The sequence below is a fragment of the Ciconia boyciana genome, chromosome 5 (genome assembly GCF_034638445.1).
Source record: "Ciconia boyciana chromosome 5, ASM3463844v1, whole genome shotgun sequence".
Classification (NCBI taxonomy): domain Eukaryota; kingdom Metazoa; phylum Chordata; class Aves; order Ciconiiformes; family Ciconiidae; genus Ciconia; species Ciconia boyciana.
Genome location: NC_132938.1, coordinates 41,683,180 through 41,695,306, shown reverse-complemented (window position 1 = coordinate 41,695,306; position 12,127 = coordinate 41,683,180). Strand labels below are relative to the sequence as shown.

The 12,127-nt window shown below is 36.1% G+C and overlaps 1 long non-coding RNA gene across 1 annotated transcript in view; it reads left to right on the top strand.

The window, feature by feature from the left end:
* The window catches only part of LOC140651888 (uncharacterized), a 31,473-nt gene extending 26,691 nt beyond the window's left edge, over nt 1-4,782 (top strand). The window contains exon 4 of the long non-coding RNA XR_012042582.1: nt 4,715-4,782. This is a non-coding gene — a long non-coding RNA (uncharacterized lncRNA). The remainder of the gene's footprint in view (nt 1-4,714) is intronic.
* The last annotated feature ends 7,345 nt before the right edge of the window (nt 4,783-12,127 follow it).

The following is a 12,127-nucleotide window of genomic DNA, read 5'->3' as shown; positions in this document are numbered from 1 at the left end:
GGAGAGCAGGTTGGTGCACAGCAAATGTGAATCCACAGCACTTGATTCACAAAAGCTCCTCCAGAACAATCACAAAGTTTCAATGGGTAAGGCCTCTCCATGGCCATGAACAAGTTTTTCTCATTATTTATAAGAAAATAATTTGATTGATTCTCTCTCCCTCTGTATGTTTAAAGAACATACAGTAACTCAATCAGTCAATTAAATTTCTTTAAAAGTTCTTTAAGGCAGTAAAACAACTCTGACTCGTTGCACTGGCACAATTAAGACCAGGCCCAATTATTTCAAACCTTAAACAAATGCAAAACACATTTAGAGTTGGGAAGCCTGTACTATCAATGAGCTCTGCAAAAATTATAGCTAAATGTTTCTGATTATATTAGCTTAGTATTTTAGTGAAGTCATTCAATGGGCGAGTCTACACACAATATTTCCTTTTAGGAAGCTAACAGATTCTGTTTCCAATTCAAATCGGAAGGCTTCCAGCCTCTGCAGCACTGACTCCTACCACCTCTGTAGAGACTGTGTGTGCTTTATCTTTGTATGATTTATTGTATGACACTGAGCAACAGCTGACATTGAGACCCCAATGCCTTAAACCATTCCTTAGGGTCACATCTCTACATTTATGCAGAGATTCAGAGAGTAAAACTGTCCCTTCAAAAGGAAGGTTTTGCAGTTGTGAATTCAAGTCAACCCAAAAGTCAGTATTAAGAGATCTTCAGGGAGCAAGAATTTTGAGATAAGTGGCTCCTATCCCATATGTTTCTCTTTCTCTCAAAATCTGGGACTCCAGCTGATCCCCAGTTTGTACTACATCCTCTGAAAGTAGCAAGGGCTCAATGTCTCCTCTAATTTCTATTATACCATTTACTCAAGAGCTAATGCTCATCTATTGCCTCTCTATGGAGAGACTATTAAAGTTCTTCTGTTTGCTGATGAGCAGACTTATTCCAAAGCAGAATTGTGGTGCGAGCATCTCTCAGCTTCCTTTCTCAGTCAGAAACCCATAAGCTGCAACTTCCAAAAAGGAAGAAAAGATTGTCTTAGCCCAGGCTAAGATAACCTATGCTGATTAACCCACATTAAAGTCCTAGTGGAGATAAGATTGTTGCAGGCTGAACCATGTCAGCTAGTCAAGAAAAAAACTAAGATTTTTATCTTTAAATCTAATAATATGAAACTAAGTGCAGTTACTTAAGGTACCTGAAATAAAGTAAGCTTACTGAGGAAAGTAAAGTTTTAATTTGTTCATTAAAGAGACCTGGTGAAAAAGTCAGTTAAATAAATGTCAGATGATTCTATTACCTAGACTATTAAAATATATTTTGTTCACAGTTTTGCACTGTAGGGGTTAAGTTTGTAAGGAAAAACTTGAATTTTGCATATCCTAATTTTATTAACATTGGAACTAGGAATGCACTTCCCAGAAGTAGTGAAGACTTATTTAAAATTAGTTGGTTTTTTGAATTTTTGAATTTTATTTTTTATTTCCTTGCTCTTTCCTTTTGACATTGGAAGTCTTCCCATACACTGGAATAAACAGGAAACAGAACTCAGGAAATTTGCAAATCAGTCAAGTTGATGGTAAAATGTTCCTTCAATAAGAATTTGCTAATTGATTGAAAGAGAAATATTTTGCTATAGTTTGCTTGAGTTGAAAGAATTCCCATAAATCCCTAGTGAGTTTTGAAAGTTACTTGACTTCCTTCCTGCTCCACTGCCTGAATCATGGACTGTGTCATGTGGTGAGAGGAGCCTGGAAGCTCAGCTGCCTATCACCGAGCATGGCCACAGCCTGTGTCTAAGGGCTTTCTAATCTCCTGTCCTGGACTAGCCAGAAAACTGTTAAAGCTGAAGGTGCTACATCCACCTGTACCCCATCCTCTAGAGCGACTTTCAGCGAAAGCAGAAAAAAGGTGCTCAATTTACGTTTGTGAATGTAACGAAGCCAAATGCGAGGAGATCAGAGTGTTATGGAATTAAATTTCTCCACCAAGCACTACAATGAAATGATAGTCATCTTGGATGAAAATCTTTATTTACTTGCTGCATCCAGATGACGTGAATCCCCTTTCCACTACCCGGCCAAATGGTTGACATAAGTAGTGCTTAGAATAGCTCTCAGGGAACATTAGAAAACAGGGTCTTTCTTTTATGTTATTTATTATCTATGTTGGCTGATCTTCAATATTTTCATCATCTTCATAGGGATTATGTTTCCTTCCAGTGTCTTTCACCATCCTTGGGGACTCTTAAACATTTATGCCTGCACTCAACAGGAGAAATTGAAGATATTGTACGTGACTTCAAGCTAAATCCTAGAGTAATGTGTTACTAGGGAAATCATGACATTCTGGCAGATCTGCCAATTTTACTTGCAAGGAGAACTATGGAAAACTTGTACTTGTAGCAGTCAACAGACAGATCTGCACAGTAACATAATAAAGTGTAAGGTAAATATTTAACAAAACATGTAATTGCTTGCACTTCTGGCTTCTGTAGATTGCTATTAGCATATCAACATTCAGACCCTTGAATTAAAGGGGAGACTGGTAGTCTTAGCTCATAGATACCACGCTTATTTTCCCTCCACCATTCTAAAATTTCAAAAGAGAAATGATACCTGAAAAACAGAATTATCAGAGAAACCTGATTTCTAGTATGTAGGTACTCAACACTTTTTCAAGACTATCAGACTGTTTTGGGGGCAAGGATTTGGGTTATCCAATAGTTACGTTTCTAAAAATATTTGGCATTACCTATTATCTTATCCATGAGCAGTTCTGCAGGAGGCAGATCAGCATTCACGTTTTTTCTTAAGAAATGGCTTTAAAAATAGCTGGTTAACTTGGGGCTGTTAGCAGCCTATTAAGAAATATAATACAGGATTTATCACCAGTGAAATATGATTATTACCCAAATATAATATATTTTTCATCATGCTTATTAATTTATGAAACACACTTAACTCATCACAGTTGAACTCCAGCTTGTAATTTCTTGTGTTACACAACTGAATTTAGTGTTCCATTAAAATACTTAATAACAAAAAGTTGACATTTTCTTTCAATTAAACTCTTTACAACAAACACAATAACGTAACTGATTCCCTTAGATCATCTAGCGACACTAGCTATTGCAAACAAAGAGTTTGAAAATATAGTTTATTTTTAGCTGATAATGAGGAGTCCAAAAGCCCCACAGTAATTACCACATTAATACAAAATATTTAACTTTATTGCAAATTAATATCAAGCAACCAAACAAAAAGGATTTTAGTTTGTGCTTTGGCTACCCTCTACGCTCTAATGAGCAGAACCCTGTTCTACTCACAAACCGCTCTGACTTCAGCTAAGTCCAGGACAGTTTGAGAACTGTGGGGTCACAGCCATCTCCCCCTCTTTTCTCCCATACTGAGCCATAAATGACTCCAATAATTTTATCCCTGATGCACTGCATTCAGTGGGAATCATCCTATTAACTTCAGGGGGATCACATTACAACTTTGAAGTTAAAGAAAAAAAAGGTCCATGTAATCTTTGACAAATCATCATATAAATAAAAAAATCATTTGAATTCTAGTTCTATATGAATTGGGAAATACAGGAAATTGACCACAGTTTGACTTTTTTCTATTTTTTGGCAGCATTTCTGTCACAGAAAAGGTACAAGTTTTCCCTATAATCTATCAGAAACTTACCAAGGATGCTCTGCTCCAGCCTTTCTCTAGAGATTGAATAATGTTTTAAAAAGAGTTTAAGTGTTTTAGGAGTAGCAGTATCATGAGAAGTTAAATAACTACTTGTAAATCTGTGCAAAAACTCATTAGTGCTTATTCTATGTATTTAACATAGAAAAAAAATCCTGTGCACTAAAAAATCATAATGTGCACTGATGTGATCATTGTAATGGGGAAAAAAACCTAATATTTCAGGATCAGATAACTTTCACATAGTATTTTAAATCTAAATATGTGGCTGATTATGAATGAAATAAAATGGCTTAAAGGAGGTTAGATTTTCAGGTAATTAATTTACATCCCTCACAGAAAGCATTTTTTTAAGGTAGCCTGAAATGTTTTCTACTTTTGCCCTTTAACACCTTTGCTTTCTGGAGTCTATTTAAAGGCAATAATGGAAAAGTTGAATGAACATTCAATTAATATTTTTATTACCTTGTCTTTACCAGAAATTCCTTAAAATTTATTTGCTCAGATTTTGTACTATTCTCCTCTCCCCAACCTCTTTCCCTCCACTCTCAGAAAGCTGCATGACTTCAATTTTTTTCGAAAGCTGTCAGTTCATATTTTTGACTGTCTTGAAAAGACAATGCCTTGGAAAGTTTATATTGGTTTTATTATTCCATTATTTTAATTTGAAATATGGCGTCTGGTCCATGGTCATAGGTTTAGAAGGATTATTATGCAAGTTCTTGTTTCTATTACCTGGCAACAAAACTTGTTTTGGTGTGAGACCAGTGTCCTGCGGTATCAACTCTTGAGAATATTTCTGAAGATTACATTGGTAGTTTTTCAATCTTAATTACTCTCCTTGCATAGATAATTCTTTATCATGAAGTACTGTGAAAATATTTACTTAAAATTTTATGCCATTTACAGAAAATAATTTAAGAATGGTTGTCTCAAAAGAGCACCTGTATTTAGACAAGAAAAAAATCTTAAGTAAGCTGCTATATCTCTTGTCTGTTCCAGGTTTACACAGAGTCCTCATCGTAGAAGCAAGGTTCTACTTTTCCACAGCCTTGTCTCACTACAGAAACAACACAAATAAGTACAATAAACTGTTTGTATTTTATGATAAGTTAAAGACCTTTTCCTGAAGGTTTGTTTCGGGGGGAAATATTTTGCAGTAGTGACAACTCATTGTAAGCTGTTTAGTTATTTTCCTTCATCTGAACTCAGCTGTAGGGATCTATTTAGATTTATTATAGAACCTAATTAACTCTCAACTTCTTTGAAATAAGAAACTTGTGCTCACACTCATATCAGTTTCACCAGCAAATGTAGGAAACTAGGAGTTTTCCTGCTTTTAGCCTATGAATCGCCTTTTTACAAGCCAATCAGTATTTGACATGGAGAATAGGGAGAAAGTTAGTAAGATTATTTTCATACCTGTTAATCCTGTGTATACATTGTGATCTATACTGGTACTGTGCTCAGCACAGAAGACAAAGAAGACAATGTTCATGTACTATTTTCCTCATGCATAAAACACATTTCTTCTCCTCTAACATCCATTAACCTCGACTGTAAAGAGCAAACGTTTTGCTTTTTGGTGGAAATACTTCCCTGGGTAGGCATGTTTTCTAAAATTATTTGGGTACTGTTCTTGAATACTAATACACAAAGTCCAGAATCTTTAACTTTGTGATGGTTATAAGTAATTTCCACGAAGAAATACTGCTGTGGACACTTAACTTTTGAAACAACAGCAACAAAAAAACCTCAGACAAAGTTTTGTGGTTTCTCAAAACCCAAAGAACCTAAATGTATATGATATATGCTTCTTTTTTTTTTTTGGCATTCAGCTGTAATATGGTATGCACTCAACATGTTTTTCTAGCAAGACATATTAGAAAAAAGGTCTAACTTGTTATTTTCTATATAGACTGAAAAGCTGCTTAAACAGGATTTGCTCTGATTTCTCTCCAATTAAAATAGAATGCAAATAGCTGAAAGTTCTTAAACAATGTAAACAGCAACAGTAAGGGTACTATTAAGAAGTATCTGGCTGTAATTTTAGCTTTTAAGTCTCTGTTTTTAATTTTTCCCTACATACCACTGGCAAAAAAGAGTTTCTTTATAGGGACAAATGAACAACAATGTAATGGAAATATGAAAAGATATCTTTTCATACCTTTTGACTTATATTTTTAGCTTCCTTCCCTACACCATCAAGACAACAGCTGCCTAGTAATCCACCATCTCAGTCTTCCCTTTAGTAATAACTTCATGTAATAACTTTCTTACTTTAAAACCTAACAAGCAATGAAGCTTTTTGTAACGTGCTTACCAGTGTAAATGACCACATGATGCTTTTTAGTCTTGCAGACTCTCCAGATCTCCCTCGGGGAAAGAGGTGATCCCATTGTTCCCCAGCTGACAGCACCTTATTCTAAGTCTTTTTCCATAAGGACTTAATGACAAGGGAGAAGTTTTCCAGTTCAGTCAGACTAGAGAAAAAAAATTAAAAAATAAAGTGGCATTTCTGATATTTTATGCTCTCTTTTGGATGCACATGGGTATACCTGAACATTTCACTATGCTGATGTTCAAAGACAACTTAGACATTTTTTCTCACAATAAGGATCGTTATGCACTGCTTGAATCTTCCAGTTTAGGCAGCCTGTGCCAACAGAATAGGAATTGGATTCTTAAAAACCTTCAAAGAAGTTAGTCTCACAGCATCCAGACTGATGAGCTCCCCTGTCCAGCTCAGTAATGCATGCCGCTTGAGTGGCACATGATTGCCAATAAAACTATCAAATGTTTGAAGAGCATTTAACTGATGATAGGTAAGGTTAAACCCAAGGGTTTCTTTTAAGGGTCATTCCACTTTATGATCCCTATTTTTACTGACTTCCAGATTATCTGGTCTTGGAAAATAAGTTCCTTGCAGCAGAGTTGCAAACTTCTCAATGTGCTCAACAAAACACTTAGGATGTGGGTCAAATAACTACTAATGCCATGTTACATTCTTCCTTCCATGTTCTAGACTGTAATCCCACTCATTGGCCACGTGCACCAATTTTGTAAATTCAGTATTATGTTTAAATCCCAGTGAGATTACTCGAGTTATTCAAACATAAATCTTTCTAGGTTTGGGGCCTAAGGCTATGCAGTCCCAGGGCAGGAAAACTTTTTAGCTTGTCATCTACAAGGCCAAGCACACTGTCAGACATAACAAATAAATAATACTGTGGAAATATCATTATCTGAATCACAAGTCTATTTTTGCAAAAATACCATGTTCCCTAGTGGTTGAAACGTTATTCCAGGCTAGATCAATCTTGAGTTCGTATTTCAACATTTCATATCATAGCATAGCCAAATACTATGTAATTCATCCAGTGGATTCCTATTTACCATTAACAACGGCATAGTTTTTTTCAAGAAAAGAACAAAGATTTTACCATTTTCTTCCCATGAACATAGTGAATATAGCATTAGAACACAAAAGCTCTGCTTAATTTCAAATATTTCCTTTCATTTTTATAAGGGCTATGATACGCTTTGACCTAATTTTACGTCGATAATACCTACTCCACTGTATTCAGTTGCATGTAGTACCTGGAGTTAATTACTACACATATTCTTGACTCATGTTTACCTGTGTGGGTTACCCCTATGGTAACACCTGAGATCAGACTAGTAGTGACATCCTTTCCAGATAAGTGACAACTGCAAAGCCCTGTAGGTTTCAGAGTCTCTTTTAAGTGTTTCTCTTCTTGGACTAAAAGAAATTCTGCCGGGGAGTCAATATAGTATCATGTGCTGTTGAAGATGGCTATTCCTCTCCCGCAAGACAGGATCTGCTACACGGCTGTCACCAACAGCTGTTTGTCAAACTTATTCTGAGAAAACTCAAACGGTTGAGACTCTGCTCCACCTCTGAGCAATATGTTTCACAGTCTACCATTAGAGAGCCTTCTTTCGTGTCAAACCTCAATCTTTCCTTTGTAACTAGATGGTAGAATTATATTCTATTTTCACACTCCATTTTGTTCCCTTTTCCTGTCATGTTAAACCTTTGAAATTCTTTATCAAGATCAAGGCTTCAGCAGCAAACAATAAGGTGGTTAAATGCTAGATCATTCAACACTCTGGAGTCTTAAGATCGCAGATCAAAAATATTTTCTCTCTTATCTGCTGGTTTAGTTCATTGGGTAGAACCGAAAATATGGGTATAAGGGCTTAATCTGCTCCAGTCTCTCATCATAATAACCACTGATTTTCCTTGTCTGTATTTAATTTCTAGACACCTTGTTTCCTAATCACAGTATTATCTCAAATTATTCTTATATAAAATTATTCTGAATTACATTAACTTTTTCATCCTACTCTGGCTACAGGTACCAGCTGGACATTCCTCTCAAGTACCCTGTTTGTTGGTGTTCCTGCGCCCCAGCTATCTGACAATTAACCCCTTGTTACCAGTCATTTAGTCAAGAAGAACCCAATGAGAAAGAAAAGGAACAAGGAAAGGAGATGTGCTTTGTGCTGTGACTCTGGAACCACAAAGCCAAGTCTTCAGTGGTGTGATGTAAAAACTAACAATAAAAAAACCCCAGGCATTAAGATAATTGTAATTTTGCCAACCCATTCCTCTTTCTGGTGGGAAGTGTTATCCAAAGAAGCCCCATGTGCAGTTTCTTTTCCTGTCCTGGGAGCAATTCTGCAAATCTTCCCATAGATCACCTGTCTCCTGCTTTCTGTCTCCTGAACTGAGAGCTGGCAGCCCAGCATCTCTGTCTCACACACCATCCAATTTTTCAGCTGAAAATCGCCACCCCTGCCCAGCTGAGGTGGAGGCACTGGGTTGTCATGAAAGAAAAGATCAGTTCAACATCTGGGGATTGTTCAGGTACATACTTTGATTCACTCTCTCTTTCAGGACTGGTCTACTCCTGGTTACATTCCTGATGCAAGTATTCCTGCAAGTCCTTACCCATTTCCATCACATACTTCTCTCTCTTCATTTCCCATCACTTTTATTCTAGCCAGACCCTACTCTTTAATTGCTCCTTCTGGGACCTGGTTGTTTTTTATTTTTTTACCTTGTTTACTCGTGGTCCAGACAGTGAAACTAGCTGTCAGACCTAGATGGTAGCACTGAACATGTTGTATACGCCCCTTTGATGAAAGTGACTGCTCAGTGAACAGAACAGGAATGAACTGAGCCCACCAAATCTTCCTGCTCTCAGGTATGTGCTGCTCCCTTCTTGTGGAAGCTACCTCCCATTTCTTGTGAACTGGTGAACTTCCTGGATTCTGTTTTTAAATATGCTTGTTAATGGAATCATGATTATAGTCAAAACTGTAAAACAAATACAAAATACAGCTCTGTCGGACGTGCAATGAAAAAAGACAGGGAAAATACAAAGCATACTGGAGGCTTCAGAAAAGTGACTTGCTTAGTTAATAGGACTCAGGCAGCATCACCTAAGACAACACTGCTATTAGCAGTTTGAAAGTTTCTGCACCCTTTGAATGAGTTTGGAGGGAAAAGGTATACCAGCTCTCACTTCATAATAGTGTTTTGCTGTGAATATACAATCAACAACAACAACAAAATCTAGTTTAAGGATCTAGTAAGACTTAGCAAGCAGAAGGTCTCTTAGCAACAAAAGCCCATAACTAATGTGAAGCAGCTGTGGTAATTTTAGAAAATGGCTCAAACTGTTGAAAAGTCATTAGGAAGCTGATATATAGAGAATAAAAAGAACCACTTGACTTTAAAAAGATTTCCCAATATGGAGTGTTATGTTATTTTATAACCAAATCTTAGTCATCCAAAGTTTACGTGCCACAAAATGCTATTTATGACCATGTGGCTGGACTTTCTACAAGTAGCTGGAATTCCATCACATACCTGAAATTCCCCCTGAAAAAACAAATTGCCAATGGCTAAGCACATATTCTTCTGCGGTAAAGGTGTGATTGCTATATTTCAGTGAAGCTGATGCTACTTATGGTTTGATTTATTATATGCATTTGGAATGGGATCCTAAATAATTGGAATCAATTTCTTTAATCCTGTAACTTTCAGTCTCTATTGGAAATAATGAAAGCCACTTGCTTTTGGTAGGCTTTGTGTATGGCTGATCGTCAGACATTAGCTAACAGTCTCTCTAGCTTATTTGACTGTTTCTTATTTGGAAATATGCAGTAGCTTGAAGAATGGCATATTTTAAAAACAGTATCTGGAGCAAAAAATCAATGGTGTCAGGAACAACAAATTTTGTTGGTTTACTCTTCATGCTGCTACTGATTGATGCATTACTAATGATTTTTACTACTTGTATTTATTATTGCACCATGGTCTCAAAATAGCCTAAAAACTTGGGCAGACAAAAATTGGTCTCAGTTAGTAAGCATGTGAGCTGGCTTCAAATAGATTAAAAGAGGTTGAAATGCTTTTTTGAATAAAGGCCAAAGGTTGGAAAAATAAAGAATATTGATTAAACAATCTTCATTAGACAGAAACAACTATACAAGCTGAGTTGGATGGGCTTCTGGATATTTAGCAGTCCTGGATAAATGTGGACAGAGCTACATAACTGATCTGTGTGTGCAATGTGAAAAACTGCTCTGTGCAACCTGGGCACATCAGACTTAGTGTTTTTGAATCTACCCTTGCTATCAGGTCTGACTGCACCAGTGGACTGCATGAGGAGACCAGTATTCAGTCTTACTCACTTGTGTCGGACAGTTCAACTCCCATTTGATTACATTAAAAATAATTGTACTTTGATTGTACTTTGATACTTGTGACATCCTACACAAAGGATGGTTGGCAACCTCTATATGTCAAGCCTTATCTGCTTCCTAGCAGAGACAACTAAAGGGATGTTGTTTGGACAAAGCTGCCTTATAGGAGACAAGAGGCAAGATATATGCTATGGTATCAAATGATAGTTATTAGGAAAGCACATATCTAGTCAGGTTTAGAAAACTTGATTTTTGAGGGAAATAGTTGAAAAACCAGCAACACAATTTTAGGATGATCAGATGATAAAAAGCCCCTAAACAAAGCTTCCACCTCTGATAGCCACCAAATAAGGAGCCCTAAGATTAGTGTTACCTATTAAAAAATGCAAAAGTAACAAATATTCACAAATAAGTGAATTCTTGAAAGTAAACAAGTTTTCACAAATAAGTGACTTCTTGAAAGCTCAGTAAGTTGTTTTTAATATTCCCAAATAACCAACAGGGAAAGCTCTACTTTTTTAGTATCATGTTCATGTCTGCCTTTTTAGACTCTCTGATTTATGGCAACTGATGTTAACTGAGGATGGACTGTTGCAAACCAAGTGATAAAACACACCACAGAAAAGACCATACCAAGACTTCAAAATCTGGTGTTTTAGGCCACTTCTAATTGGACTGACTCATACAGTCTCTTTCATCTGTTAGATTAGATAATGTTTATTAACGTAAAACAAATTAATCAAGATTACCGGACAAATAAAACTAAATCTAGTGAAAGTTATAGGATTGTACAGAAATTGTGATATTTAGTGGCTTTGACTCAGAGTTGGAAGGAAATTGGTAACACTGGCAAAGCTTCACTTTTGGCTCTAAGTCAACTTAGAAACCAAATGAAGTCAAGTAAAGAAACAAGAGAACATTTTTTCAGGAATGTCCATAAAACTCAAGCTATCAGAATTCACATATCTGAAATAAGAGATGTCTTCAAGTCCATTTATTCCTGCAGTTAATTGGTTCTTTAAAAAATTTAATAAAATACCTATTTTATAACCTGACTATTGTAAAATATGCAGCGCACAATTATCAGGCCGAAATCATTGTTATAAAAACCAATTGATTATATAGAGGACACAACCTGTGATGAAATTTTCTGCAAATGCAAATTGCATAATTCAATTAATGAAATACAGGGAGGGTCGTCTGTGATGAGAAGACAGGAAAGAGGTATAATTTATGTTCAGCTGCTCATTTGTTTAAAAGTTAATTCCATTTTCCAAATTTACTACCAAAAGAAACTCGATAATCGTTATTAAACTCAATAGCAACTCAGTGTTGTTATTTGGTGTAGTTGATAAGATTTTATTTACAGTAAAATCAGTTGATTTATTTTTAGTGACCTGCTATATCTGGCAGTGATCGACATAGAAATAGAATTTTTTTTCATTGTTGACAAAGTACAAAAGCTATTGCTCAGTACCAAAAGTCAGTGCAGTCATCTTTCCAACCAAGCCAGGTAGACAAAAACAATCTGTACTACTACTCAGAAGCTTCCTGAAATATGTACCTTCTCTTATCACTATCTTTTCTAAGCTGTATTTCTTGCCACCTAATTTCCATTTCTCCCATCCAGCTCCTACTTTCTTTAAAATCATGCAATCTAATTTTTCTGTATGC